This window comes from Mustela erminea, chromosome 15, assembly GCF_009829155.1.
Source record: "Mustela erminea isolate mMusErm1 chromosome 15, mMusErm1.Pri, whole genome shotgun sequence".
Classification (NCBI taxonomy): domain Eukaryota; kingdom Metazoa; phylum Chordata; class Mammalia; order Carnivora; family Mustelidae; genus Mustela; species Mustela erminea.
The window spans coordinates 59,929,985-59,945,539 of NC_045628.1; the positions used below are offsets into that span (position 1 = coordinate 59,929,985).

At 39.8% G+C, this 15,555-nt stretch overlaps 1 protein-coding gene across 3 annotated transcripts in view; it reads left to right on the forward strand.

Moving 5' to 3' along the window:
- The first annotated feature begins 12,824 nt into the window (after window positions 1-12,824).
- The window catches only part of FNDC3A (fibronectin type III domain containing 3A), a 180,659-nt gene continuing 177,928 nt past the window's right edge, over window positions 12,825-15,555 (forward strand). Inside the window, exon 1 of one of the 3 annotated variants that reach the window (XM_032314193.1) lies at window positions 12,825-12,885. The gene's annotated coding sequence lies outside the window, so the exon portion shown is untranslated. The other 2 variants (XM_032314190.1, XM_032314192.1) reach the window with 2 other exon arrangements.

The following is a 15,555-nucleotide window of genomic DNA, read 5'->3' on the forward strand; positions in this document are numbered from 1 at the left end:
CTTCTCCTAAATCCAAACTTCAACATTGTAAGTAGATATACACGTGACACTGCTTCACTGTGTCTTCTAGTGTGGTCATGTTCAAACATTTATTTACACATCAAAATGTACATTATTTTTGATAAATTAATTTCCTTTTACCAATACATTGTATAGCAGCTATAGCATTGTATTGATTGCTTAGAAATTTTATATATTGTTATTATATATATAAAACATATATATACTTCATGATAAAAGGAAGGCATTACAATATATTTACTATAGAAACATGTATCTGGGTCCAATATGGTTAGGAACCATTTAATCCAGTTTAAAATCTTTACAAACCTTCCCTTTAAAAGCTACTGGAGTATATGCTTCATTTCACAAAAGGAAAAGTGAACCTGGAAGGAAAGTCTAGGAAAGGAGAAGTAACAAGGAACACAGAAATAGTTAAAAACTATGTTAGTAAACATAAATGAGTATAAATTATTAATATACAAGTATATTTTTATGTCTGCTTAAACATTTTATTTAAAAATACATTAACACTTCAGATGTAACACTTCAGTGCCTTTGAAGAAACAGTGGAGTTGTGTATACAACAGAACAGAGTATGCCAAACTGATATTGTGTTCAGCAGGAGACTAGCAATAGAAACAAATAAATAAATAAATCCATTAGGGGCACCTGGGTGGCTCAGTGGGTTAAGCCTCTGCCTTCAGCTCTGGTCATGATCCCAGGGTCCTGGGATCGAGCCCCACATTGGGCTCTCTGCTCCCTTCTCTCTCTCTGTGCCTGCCTCTCTGCCTACTTGTGAACTCTCTGTCATGAATAAATAAAATCTTTAAAAAAATAAATCCATTAAAAGAACAGAAAAATAATATATAATTTCTAGGCCAGCAGAGAAAATTATAGTGCACGTGGAACTCTTTATTTAACCCTTAGGAAGCAGAAGGGGAAAGAAAATACAACTAAAAGTGTAGAAGTATGTCTAAATAGGTGGGGAATCACAATAAATATAAGCAGATTATAGCTATAAAACAATAGAGATTATCAGAATGCATAAAAAACAAAGTCTAACTCTATGTTACTTATATATGACCCATCTAAAATATAACTGCACAGGAAGACTAAAAATAAAAAGATAAAACATGATAAATGCTAAATCAGATGGATAGAAAAAAATTGTAATTGCAAAAATAAAATGAACCAAAATAGAATTTAAGGCAAAAAGCTTTAACAAGATAAAGAGAAACACTGAATAATACTAAGAATGATTCAGCAAGAAAATCTGCCCATCTTTGAAGTATATACTTAAAAACATAGCTCCCCAAGACATAGAAAGCATTTACCTTACTGAATTACTAGAAGAAATGGACAAACTAACTATCTCAGTGAGAGATCTTAGACTGAGAGCTCAAAAAATCAACATAAAATAAAATGAACTGAAAGCTCAAATTGATTAATGATTAATAAGATGATTAATGATTAATAAGAATGATTACTATTGAAGACTGGAACAACAAAATTAACCAGCTTGATCTAATAAATATGAATAGACTTGTGCACCAAATAGGAAATACACATTCTTTTCAGTATACATTCATTATACGTTCTTTTAAAAACTGACCACGTTTCATATCACCAAAGAGAGCTGAACAACTTAAAAGAACAGCTATTTCATAAAATATGTTCTCTGACCATGATTTTTTTAAAAAATTGAAATTCAAGAGTAAAATGTAACTTTAGAATGTTTGGAAAGAAAAAAAATGTACCTAATTAACTCTGTGGGTAATAGAGAAAGCATGATAGAAATTGAAACGCTTGTAGCGAATCGAATGGCAATAAATGCATTACACATAAGGCACTGAATGAGTACTTATTGAATGAGTAAACTAGCATCCAGAGCATTTGACTCCCAGGCTGATGGCTTTCAACTGTCATTATGAAGAACATCAAATTGAAGTACATGAAAAACTATAAAAATAAAAAACTAGATAAACTCTAAATAAAAATAATAATTTTCAACCTGTCAGGATAAAACTTCAAAAGATACTTCAGATATCTAAGAGAAGAAATGTTTTTATGGCCTCACTGTAAATGATATTATTCCTACTAGCTATATGATAAATGGTCTAAGAAGAAATCTTGTTTATAAAATAAGCAAACACACACAAATTCCAGGAGTAAAATAATAAAGGACACTTCATTAAGAAAATCAGCACATATTAGCTTACCTAGTTGACAGAAAACCAGAATTTTACATAATACAGAGTGTCTCCTGAACCTATCAGCTATGAATTTAATGAGCTTAGCTAAAGTCTTCAATAAAATATGAGGTGATGGAAGATAGAAATATTTCTTATTTTGTTGTATCTATTTCTTGTTAAAGAGGAAAGAAGAAATTACTTGAAAGAGTAAAATTAACTGAAAATCCGATCAAATGTCTGATATCCTTTTCCTGAGCAGCAAGCATTTTGACCTTGTGAAAAGAGACAAATTTTAACACTAGGTATCGCTTAAAGGTCTTTGCCAGCATCTTTTTGTATACTGTCAATGGGAAATTACTGCAATAATCTTTATAATTCTAGTCTAGAAAAAATTTCACCTATGGTATACAAATGTCATCATTAAGGAAAGTTTAAGCAGACATCTTAAGGATGTCGACTCAGTTCTTTACTTTGTGTTACCTTTACATTATAGAGACAAACTGTATGCAAAGGGAACAACAAATGCCATCTTCCATTATATAAATACATATTTTCTAGTTCATCATTTTACTCTTTCCTCTTGTAGACAAAATTTTGCCTCCTCATAATCAGGCCTCTCTGGAAAAAGTTACAGGACTTGCCTTTTCTTCACATCAAGTGTGTTACTTTTTTTTTTAATTCCCTTTCCCAAATAAGGTATTGGATTTGAAAGAAAGATAACTAATTTGAACTCCTCTAACTAATTTGGAATCCTTTGCGATTCAGTGGAATTAAAGCCCTGGTTATAATAGACAATCTACATGCAAAGCACAGGCAGTCCCCCAGTTGCAAATGGGTTATATTCCAAAAGTTAATTTCAAAGTCTGCTGTTTAGAACCTGCAAAGGCATTTTGCCATGGAAACAAAGTTATAAATGACAGTTGAATTTCCAGGCTAGCCCACAGAAGCCTATCCAGCCCTTAATGTGTTTGAATCCAATTGCTTCAAGGAGAGGTTTGTAACAGAACATAATAGTCCACTGACAGGCTGATTGGTGGTCCACTTGTCCATATCTCTCGATTTAGTGTTGTTGGCTTGTCATTTTAATATTTCTTCATTTTATCCCCTAAAGATGTATTAGTCAATTATTAATACCTTTCTATAAATAGTGCTTAATTCATTTCTCATGGCTATGTTGATTATTTTAGGACTTTGATTTATCTTAAAGCAAGGAACAAATAAGTATTCTTTTTTTCTCTGTGATAGAAATCCTAGTTTCTTTCTTTAAAAGGTTTTTTGGTTTTGGTTTTGGTTTTTTGCTTATTCTGAAATTTATGCAAAGTCAAAATTCCTTTCTAATCACTTGGTTTGATGGCAATAATCCATAAAGGTTTTTCTCTTCTTTTGTTTTAATTTTCTGGTTAATTTAAAGATTTTATTTATTTATTCGACAGACCGAGATCACAAGTAGGCAGAGAGGCAGGCAGAGAGAGGAGGAGAAGCAGACTCTCTGCTGAGCAGACAGCCGGATGGAGGGCTCGATCCCAGAACCCTGGGATCATTACCTGAGCGGAAGACAGAGGCTTTAACCCACTGAGCCACCCAGGCACCCCGCTGGTTATTTTAAAAAGCCTTTGATAACAACACTTATCAAACAGCAACGGCTTGACAAATATCGGTGATGGATTCCATTAATCAACAATACCAAACAGCATTTCACTTTTGCTGAGTCACATCTCTGACCCCTGATTAAAGATAAGTGGTGCCTGGGGTGCCTGGGTGGCTCAGTCAGTTAAGCATCTGACTCTTGATTTCAGCTCAGGTCTTGATCTCAGGGTTGTGAGTTCAAGCCCCATGTTGAATTCCAAGTCCAACTCACTAACTTCCTCACATGTCAACCAAGGTCCCTATTAATCTGGCTCCAGCCCATATTTTCTGCCTTGTATCTCCGTACCTTCCAACTCAAACTTCTGCACAGGCTTATTTGTTACCCCCAGGCACACTTGGCATTTTCCCAATCTCAGCCTTTGTTAGCTATCGTTCCCATTAAAGTGTTCTCCTCTGACCATTTTATTTGAAGCCTATTCTTCAAGGTTCACCTCCTATTTCAACCCTCCTGAAGTAACATGGACTAATAGAAAGACTGTGTTAGAGTCAAGCTATGAATCTCAGCTCTGCTGCTTTCTTAGCTGTATGTATGAGAATATATGTTCAGCCTCTCAGAACCAAAGTTTCTCATCTATAAAATGAAAGTAGTAGTAATTTGATCACAGTGTTGAAGATTCAATAAAAGAAGTGGAATTTAAAAATCATAATGCCTGGGGCACCTGGGTGGCTGAGTCATTAAGCCTGATCCCTGATCCCCTTGTCCTGGGATCGAGACCCACTTCCTGCAGAGCAGGAAGCCTGCTTCTCCCTCTCCTGCTCCCCCTGCTTGTGTTCCCTCTCTTGCTGTGTCTCTGTCAAATAAATAAATAAAATCTTAAAAAAAAAATTTTTTTTAAATCATAATGCCTATGTTTGATCATCCCATAACAACTGATTACTTGCCTTTTTGAACCCCTCTAGCAAATTTTATCTGAGCTATTCATTTCAAATGTTGTATCTCTGGATGTCTTTTTGCGTGAGTATATTGTGTCTCCCTCACCAGGTATTTTAAATCTGGTTAAAATCCGTCAATCAAAAGCCAGGCAGGAAATCAGAAACCATGTAGTTATTTTAAACAGAGGGATTTAATTCAAGGAATTAGTCACATGGACACTGAAAAATTAAAGGAGCAAATGGGGGATTCTGGAGGAAGTAGCTAACATCTGCTGGGTTTCAGGGGGCAAGAACTAAATGAGAGAAACCTAGTTGTTTGGAGGAAGGGGGTCCTCATACAGTTAGTGCTCATGTCTCTGAAGGAGGTGTTGCATGGCTAGTGGTTATGCTAATGAGGGGACACAGCTGGGAAGCACAGGTAGCCTTGAAGGGATGTGGCCCAACCACTGCTAATTATGCCAAAAGAATGAGGCTATTTTGTAGCTGAACATATATTCTTAGCTTTTGACAAGAATTACAAATAGGAAGCAAGTCCTGACTCTCCTTTACCTGCCTTCCAGTCTCTCTAGTTACCACAGCCTCCATAGGCTGATCCTGACAGGAAGGCAGCTGATGAGGGAATCTGGGGAATGTAGTCTCCAGACCTAGCCCTAGGATCCCAGAACACAGTATAAAAGGATGGACTTGGGGCTGAGAGCAAAAGAGAAATAATCAGCACAAAGAGTAAATTTGTTAGGGTCAGGTCACTTGTTCTTTGTACAGAGCCTTTGATATAAAAGGTAAGTCTATAAATGTTTCTTGATTTATTCTCTCCTTTGCTATGTACCCCTCTCGGAAACATATTTGGATTGTCACTTTAAATTAGATTCTTACAGGAAAGGAGTTTGCTCTTATTCTATGTTGAGTAAGACATCTAGCCTAGTATTAATGTTCAGTAGTATTAAGAAAATTAATATAGTAAATCATTTCATGAACATCCAAGTCCCTCCTCTGAAATACTTGATTGTTTTTGTAGCTGGGGTCACAGCTTGAGCTCAAACCATTTTATTGCCCTAGGATTTGAGCATGTTTGGGCATGTCTACAGAGCTGGTAGAGCAGGCCTATTTAGAAAGGAAGAAAAAAAAAATCTCATCCTAAGTGAAGAGATATATGAAAAGTGTGCTTCAAGTTCAATTACCCACTATTAGAGGAAAAGGCTTAGTGGAACATACTACCTAGTCCATGAATTCATGTCTGAGTCCTAGAGCTACAAACAAATTATATATTTATCTGGTTCACTATGATATACATGGGAATTTGGGAGCTGAAGGCAAGAGCAACAGGAGAATGTCCATGGAAAACTGTATCTTGGTACAGGAATGGATACCCTTCAAGTCAGGCAGTGGTAGTCTTAGCACAGATAGCACTGCAGTCAGGGAAATTTGTTGGTTTTGGAAACAACAGAAGAATACACCTCAATAAGCCAGAGGAGGACAGAAGACAGTGAATGTCATGGAATTGCTCAGAGGACTAATTCTTGGAGTACACCTATATAGATCCCTGGGCGTTCTTAGAATCATCTGAAAGAAATTTGATTATGGATGTGAGAAGAGTGTGAGGCTACTCTTTGAGAGCTCTACCACAACCCTATTTTTATTCTCAGTCTGCTGTAGCTTGGGAAAATGAATACATTTCAATTTCCCATGTTTTAAGACTTGAGTTTCTACAATCTAAAGCTGAGTATTTATTTGACAAAGGTCATCTTCTGTTATATATTTAAATAAAGCTTCTTTATTTTACTTTGTTCTAACAATGGTAACCACTATTAGTAATTAATTTTAGTTTTTGTATTTTCAATGTAATAGTGCTGGGTTTATATCTTAGATGTATAGTATAAATTAAAAATAAGATTAAAGTTCAAAAGTGCCTTGGTTTTCAAGAATTTTATACACAAAGATTTGAAATAAATAAAATTAGTATTTTCTTTACTTCACTAAAAGTATTCAATTTATAAACAGTTTCTCTAGTGTTTCTTATTACTCTAAGTCATTTTCTTTATCTAAAATATGCCTGGCTTTATTTGTATACTATGTGTGAAAGTTAAAGGCAACTTATATAAAGATATTCACATAGCATAGATAAATTGTCTACTAATTCTAAAATGCAATTTGGTTTAAATATTTGCTTCTGAAATTTGAGGAATAGCTTTAAGTTTGGTGACATGTTAGATTATCTGATTTCTCATTTTCCATGTCATTTGAATTTTCTTTTTATTTTTTCCAGATTGAAATCTCATTATTTTGTTGATAATGTATTGCTCTGGTTTTGAAATTTGCTTTTTTGAAGGAAAAGAGAAAAAGACATGTAGTTTGGGAATAGCTTTTTCAAATCCCAAGTCATCTTCGGCCTCATTATCCTTATAGATGCATATCTCCTTCTTCTGTCTTTAAAATTGATTCATATGTCAACTGGTTATGCTGGATAATGATCCTGGTGTGTTCAACCCCAGGGCTGCTCTCAGAGCCTCCTAAAGCTGTACAAAACATCAAAGAGCTGTTGACAGTCTAAAAGTCAGATATAGAAACCTTATTTTTTCAACCTAGAGAAAATCCTTATAATCTGTCTATTCTTGTAGAGCCCCTCCAGGTCAGGAACCTATTCAGTGAGTCCTGACCAGTAACCAGAGAAGACTTTCCCCTCTGTGGAAGTAAGACTGTCTCTATGAGCATTACTTTGAAACCCTATCATTAACACGGACAAATTTGAACTATTAGGATTATCATTTTGTGATTAAAGAATTCCTTGGTCTTTCCTAATTGGTTACTCTATAAAGAACAAATAATATAAAAGATGTGAACCAAAGATGAGCAGTTTTTTGAAAAACTGAGTCAATCCTAATTTAACTTCATGTCACAAGGAAAGAAACCATCTATTTTTGAAAGTTGATGTTGTTTGAGCTGCTCTGAGATGCTCAAAGTATGGCCCATGGACTACCCTCATCAGAATCTCTTGGAGTGTTTATAACTACAGATTCCTGAATCCAAATCTTGGTGTGGGGTATACCTAGTAGAACCATTATATCTTAATTAAGGACCCTGGTTGATTTTTATTCAAGCAAAGTTTAAGATTTACTTCTCTATAACAGAGTTCTTCTTTAGTATGGAAAGTCACTCAAGTGGATCTTTTTTTATTTTGAAAAGAAAACTAAAGCTTCCAAGGAAAGAGCCAAATTGCTCTGAATAATAATAAATTCACAAGATTTGGGGAATTTTCCTCAGGTAGCTTTAAAGGGAACTTTAAAGGGAGGTGGCTTTAAGGGGTCCCAGAAATTTAGAAAAATGGGGAGGAGATCCTTGTTAGAATAGATCCATAGCAAAATAGTGACAGGGTGGTTTTTGAGGAGAATGATGGCCAGTGGGAGAAATTTCCCTTAGTGGTAATGGCCAATGATCAGTGTCAAGTTGCTTCCTATTTTGTGCCTTGTTTCCTTTGCTCTTAGGGAGAGAACTGTTCCACCCATGGAGTAAAGCATGGCTGGGAAAGCACAGTGAGGAATGGAGATTACAACAGGATCAAGAATTTGGAGTAAGACTGACTATAGTCAAGTTCCTTCCTGTGTATCTTAGGAAATATTGAGGAAGGTTCTGGACTTCCCTTACCTCACCAAGTCACAATTAGCCGGGACAACTAATTATATACCTATCATTTATTTACCGGGCATCAGGCACATACCAGGCATTTTCATGAATTATGTCATTTAATCCTGCAAAATAGGAATTTTATCTTCATTTTTCAAGTGAGGACATGACTCAGAGAATAACGTGCCCAAGGATAACCAACCAGTCAGTAGTAGAGCTGAGATTCAAGCCCAGATATACCTAACTCTCCCCACAACACACACACTTTATACCATACTCCTTTTCAGAGACAAAGGGTGAAAAAGCTTCTGACTATTTTAACTGGTCTACCTCCTCCTGATCAATTGCTTTCACCTCCCTCTCTTCTACCAGAGGTATAGCACTTCTCCATCTGAAAAGAAGAGCAATGGCAGTAGTCTTTTCTCTGACTCTGCCCAGAGTTAGAGCCCCAAATGTTGCTCAGAGAACTCAGTTGGCACAACACCTCCACCTCGATCTGCTTTCCCATCTCTCTTCCTCACCAAACTTTTCCTCCCATCTTCTTTAAAGACAAGTTTCCACTTGCTCTTTGACTTCTTTATCTCTTTCTTTCTCCTCAACCCACTGTATCTTGTCAAGTGTTGTGACGTGTCTGAGATTTTATGTCCCTTGCAAGCTAATAATTTAGCCTGCCACAGTTTCTTGGGTGCTAGCAGAAGACCTGAGTCTTCTGGGTCAGAGGACTGAATTACATATGACACAGCAAGCAGCACCAGCTTCATGTTCACGGCAATTCCCTTGTCTCCCAGCTTTCACCTAGGGACAACATGGAGTGGACCAGGGGATGTCACATATGCAGTAGGTCTGCATCACAGCTGAGGAACGCAAGCCTAGAACTCCCCAAACTTTTACAATGGGCTGCAAACAAAGCTGTTTAACCTTCATCACAAAAGATGACATTTTCATGCTAAATGGTTAAAAAAAAAAAATCCTCCTATTGCAGCAGTGGGAGACACTATTTCTGCCTTCCAAGGCTGTCTGTTTATACAAACATCCTGGAAAAGACAGATAATCTGGAACCAAAGCTGCTTCTGCCTCTGCTCGTGAAACATACAGAAACATGACAGTTCTATGGAGAATTGTCTCCTAACATATTCTTGAATCTCTTCCTATTAATCATACAGAAGATGGCTGTCTTAAAAGTGCTCAGTAATCTCCTTCCTAATTATATGATTCAATAACCTTCTAGAATCCTTGAAGGGACCTCCAAGAACAAAGTCAACCATTCAGGAAGTATTTAAGGGGCCTACCACATGCCAGGCACTGGGTAAGCAAAAATAGGCACAGTCCTTCTCTTCCTGAAGAGAGTAATGGAAATATGCCCAGTATTCACACATACCAAAATGTTGCAAGCTATAGGGTCATAGAGGAGAAGTATACCCCGTGTAGGGGAGCGGACATGAACAAGGGGTCTTGAACTCCTCTGGGAAGTCAGAAATGTTTTTCCTTACTCCTGTGAGTAAGAGATAAGATGGTTACAAGGGAGAAAACTGGAATGTGCAGAGAGCCTGTGGCTGCTGGAATCACAGCACATTTGAGAAACTAAAAGGAGGTCAGGAAGTTTTCTGTACAGGAAGTAAGGGGAGAGTGGTAGGAGATGAAACTGGAAAAAGCAAGACCTCATGCAGTCTGGTAGGCCATCTTAAGAATTCTAGTCATATCTTAGAATAAAAACTGTTTAAAGGTTTTCGATGGAAGTGACATAGTCATACTTGCTTTTAGAAAGATCATTTTGGGGGCGCCTGGGTGGCTCAGTGGTTTAAGCCTCTGCCTTCGGCTCAGGTCATGATCTCAGGGTCCTGGGATCAAGCCCCGCGTCGGGCTCTCTGCTCAGCGGGGAGCCTGCTTCCCCCTCTCTCTCTGCTTGCCTTCTGCCTACTTGTGATCTCTGTCTATCAAATAAATAAATAAAAATCTTTATATACACACATATAAAGAAAGAAAGAAAGAAAGAAAGAAAGAAAGAAAGATCGATCATTTTGGCTGCAGGGGCACCTGGGTAGCTCATCAGTTAAGGGCCCAACTCTGGATTTTCGCACAGATCATGATCTCAGGGTTGTGGAATTGAGCCCCACATTGGGCTCTGTGCTGGGCATGAAGCCCACTTAGGACTCTCTCTTCCCTCTGACCCTCCCCTTATTCTCTCTCTCATCCCGTCTCTTAAAAAGTAATAATAAAATAACCAAAAGAGATCATTTTGGCTGCAAAGTGGAAAATGAATTGAAAGGGCTTAGACTGTATATGTGAGGCCAGATTGAATTAGTGGCAATTGGTAAAAAGTGGACCAATTTGGGAGTTTCGAAAGATAAAATTGCCAGGACTTGAAGCTACAATGAATATGGAAAATGAGAGTGAGGGAGATACCAGGGATGACTATTACATGTTTGATCTGAACAACTGGACAGATGAGGAGAAAGGAATACAGGAAGAGTTTATAAACTCAGTTGAACCACACTTTATAGCTGTAAGACATTAAGCAAACATGTCAATAAAAGAGTAGGTATCAGATTTGAGATTTAGGGGAAGGGTCTGGGCTAGAGACACCTCTGTCTCTAGCCCAGCATATATTATCAGCATATAGATAACTAAAGCCATTGGTGAAGATAATGATGTTTAGGTCAAGAGGTTATAACGGAAACAAAAGGAGAGGAGAAGGAAACTGCACAGGAATTAGAGACATAGTACTCAGAAGTGCAGGAAAAAATGCCAAGAGTATAGGGCCAAAGGAAGAAGTAATATTCAAAGAAATAATTGGTCATCGTGTTGAGTATTGATGAGAGTTTAAGATAGATGATTGAAAATGACCCTTATTTTATTGAGAAGAAAAATGAAGTACTGAGAAGTGACTTGTTCAAAGCTGACGTAAATTCTTGTGCCTTTCTAGATTCCCAGAGAATTCATACTGGTGCCTGTGTTAGGGTTATTTATGTGTATGATTCATTCTCTCCACAGGACATAAATTCCCCAGTCCTCACTTGACTCAACCTTCCAGTGTTGCATATTGTTGACTATAATCTTTATATCTACTTCAGTGATATTCTGGAATTATGTCTTAGTCTCCTTCAAAATAGCTGTTCTTCTTTGTTGTGCCTATACATGTAGGAATGCCCAGGATACTTTTTAAAAATACAGTGTTTTAAAAAAGTCATTTCCTGTTCCCTGTCCCCTCCTCAGACAAAATCTTAAGGGGTAGATTATAAGATTCTGGCCTTTTAAAAAACTCCCAAGAAGGAAGCTTGGGAAATTACTAGCTTAGAATTAGGTTTGGAAACCACTAGCTTAGTCTCCAACCAAACAGAGCTGGGGAGCAATACGGAGTAGCCACCCAACTTGCCCACACTCTGATAAATACTCATATTTTAAAACAATATACAGTTATGCTTCAGTTACTCAGAGATCAGCTTTCCAGCAATTTTGTCTGGAAGAGGGCCAAAACTGGAAGTTAAAGAAAGAAAACACCTCTCACAGGGAAAGAACTTTTGATAGTGAACAGCAATAAAAATATCTCAAAATATCACTCGATATAGACTCACTGTCCTATTTACTGATGGGAAGAAAAAGATTCTCTCTTTAGCTGGCTGTGGATAGAAATATCTGATCAATCATCACCTGGAGCCAGAGAAATGCCATCAAGAAAAAAGAGTAAAAAATAAACAGTAGAGTAGAAAGGATGAGGGGAAGGCTCAGAGTGGATAAAGAGACAGATGAGGAGATGAGAAGCAGTGACAGATTATTAGAAAAGGTGATGAGAACATTCCACAGAGAAAAAAAAAAAAAAAAAAGACATCACCAAAATAGGGATCCTATATACCTCAGCAATCCCCTGGGACTTCAGCATATGGCCAAGGTATCATATTTGATGGTCAACCGTGGACAAAGGGTTTCATTAACCATTGTACTCTTTAAGAATGTAGGGAGTAAGTAGATTTTGAGAGGATTTCTGTAACAGGGTTAAAATAAAAATACTGCTATATTAAAATGCAGCACAATTAATAAAGTGAAATAAAGCTAGAACAGTGGAGCCTGGTTACATTCATCACTGATTTGAAGGGACAGTTACTGGAGTCGGACTCTTGGTCCCAAAGACGACCCCCTTCCCAAGACTTTTAGTGGAATCTGCAAAAGTAAGCAGCCCTGGCCGGCCCTCGGGAATTATTGCAGCGCCCCCAGTTGCTGGAGGTTTAAAGGAATCTCTGCTCCGTTCACTTGTAAGCTTCGCGCTGTTGTAGAAATTAAGGTAATGGGTTTTCATGCGATTTGGCTGGGGAACAGACCAGGAAACTAAGCCCCACGTTTTCAACTGAAGTAATTATCTAAATATTTTTGCTTGCCGTAGAGATCCGGGGCTCTAAGTGTTTAGGATGGAAAATATCCAACCCACTTCGCTTGGCTTCCTATTCCTTGGGGGAGTGTCTTTAAAAGCACCTGCCAGCGTTAAGTTCTTGTGCTTTCCGAAAGAGGCTGACCCGGCGCGTCTCGGAGGGAGCCTTTTACAATCTGGACTGAGAATTGCGTGAGTGGCCCTAGGAAGTCAATTAACTCCACATTTCCCTAGTGTTGCTCTCCGGCTGGCCGCGGCAGATGCTAAGTCGAACCCAGCGCAACCAGGCCTCAGGACGGAGCGTGCAGCCCCGGGAGGGCGGTGGGCGCCCTGGGAGCGGTACGGGGGCGCTGGAACGCCCAGCGTTAGGGACTCGGCGGGCGACTCGCGCTCCCGGGAAAGACCCGCAGGGCTAGCAGGCTCGGGCGCGGGGCGGGAACACGGGGTCCGGGCCGGCCGGGGGCGCCGTCGGCGAGGCTCGCGCAGCCGCACTGGGCGCGCCGATTCGGGGCTCCTCCTCCCGGCTCCGTAGTAAGCATGGCGGCGGCGGCGTTCGTGGTCCCTCGGGTGAAACAGAAAGCGGGAGCTACGCGGAGAGGGAGCGAAGAGCGGGGCTGAGGCGGCGCCGTCACTGCCGGAAAACCACCCCAACAGTCAGAGCGCCGGCGGCCGCAGCGGCCCCGAGAGCTGGCTCTGCCGCTGAGGTAGAGCGAGAACGATCAGGAACCCGAAGAAGAGGCGCCAGGGTAGCCGCCTTCCTCCGCCTCAGAGCGGCGTGACTCGGAGGTGAGAGCGCGGGCGCTCCCATCGGGAAAGGCGGGGGAGACCGAGCTGTCCCATTCCCGTCGCGGAGCAGGCGCCACGGAAACCGTTAGGCTGGGTCTGAGGGGCCGCGGCGCCGAGCGGGGATCGGGCCCGTCGAGGGGCCCGGCCCACCCCGTCCTGTGGGCGCCCTGGGGGCAGGGGGAAGTGGGGCCGGGGACAGGACCCGTCAACTTGTCGGCCACCTGCCGGGCCCGAGTCTCGCCCGCAGGCGCTTGTGGGGGGCGCGACTGCGGCCCCGCCACCAGCCGGAGGAGGCGGCGCGGGCGGCCTTCCCTCCGCTCACCCCCGCCCCGGCCGGCGGTGAGCAGCGCCACTCGCGGAGGCTCAGGGGGTCGAGTGCGCAGCCCGCCGGAGAAGATCGCCGAGCGGCCGCCGTGCCTTAGGCTTCGGCCGCCAGGCAGTCGCCGGACTTGAACGTTTTTTTCTGAAGAGACTTTCCCCCGTTCATCTTGGGGTTAAAACCTCGAAAACCCGCCCTGGTGTGTTTGATCCTGTTTGGCTGGTGCCAGTACCTGGCCGTTCCTCTACGCGGCTGAGTTAACCACCTGTTCAGTCAGGAGGTTGACTGGAGGCTGCGGTCCTCGCCCTGTTTCACAACCTGGATCTTTGAACTTTTGACACGGCTGTGGAGGGACGCCATGCGTTAGGTAAAGGAAAATGAACACATAATTTTGTCATACAGTCGGGAGCACAGCGGGGGCTGTTGTAATTGAAGTAGTCGTTGATCGTTCCTTTATCAAACAGCGTTGAAAACCTTGGGATATGGGGGGGAGGGGTGTAATGGTTGCTGAGGTGCTAGGGATCGTGAATTAGAGATTTTCTTTTGTGAAATTTGTGTAAGTTTCTTTGGCCACCTTTGTGTCTGAGCATCTTCTAACTAAGAATAATAAGCTGGTAAGATTTTTTTTTTTCTTTTTGCCTTGTTAATCCTCATTTGTGTTCGGTATGGACTTCTAAAACCGAACAACATAATTGTTTCTTATTGTGGTCTCTCTTTTTAGTTCTTGTAACCAAAGTTGGAGTGTTTTTCTGTATTATAAGAATGAAATAACTAAAGTTGAACTGTTACTATACTATTTTACCACCATGCTATTACCAGTACCCAAGCTAAACATATGCCACTTAAGAAGTTGGAGCCATATGTTAGGCAGCAACTAACTGAGATTTGTGACTGTGATCTTGTATTTGGATAAATATTTAGTTTTTGTGTATTTGCTAAATCTGTAATTCTTGCCATCGTGTAAGCTTTGTTTGAATCACCTAAAAATATTCCAGAGGAATGATTCCTCTGCCTTTTTGGTATTTTCTTGGTTGAATTGATTTCTCTCGAGTAATGAGATAAAGTGCCTATTAAGACAGATGGTGGGCTTAACAGAAAAGAGTGATAAAAGGATTTTTAACACATCTTTTGTAACATAGGACCTAAAATTTCCTTTCAGCTTTTTGGCCCACTGGTAGTTCTTGCCATCTAATAATACTAGTTAGTGGGAAGAAAAGATAATTTAAGAGGAAAAAAAATCATTAAAATTTTTACAAATAACATTCTATTTTAAAATTTTAGCACTGTCCTTGTAAGTTTTACTGGCTTGTTTGTTTGTTTTCATTTTCTTCACAGATCATTTCTCAATTTTCTTAGGTAGGTTGACAGAAATTCTTTTATCCCAGGCTGGTTGCCATTAGCCACCTGTATGCTTTTGAATTAACTCCCTCTTTTTCCCTTTTGTCTCTCCTTTCAAAACCTCAAAATCATTGAATGTTTAGTGAATATAAACATTCTGGTTAACCCTGGCCTCAGTCAGATGTAATCATAAAGGCAGTTTCCTTCTTCCAAATTAATGATAAGCATTTGAAAAAACTGATGCTAGGATTATCATTTGGTGTCATCTGTGTCATCACTTCCCCTCATCATGTGAGTAATTGAGAGCTGATTCATTTTACCATGCATTTAATAATTAATTTTTTGTTGTAAAATTTCTACAGTATAATATTAGGCATATTTTATTACTAATTAAGAAAACTGTTTCCCTCTTCTCTGAC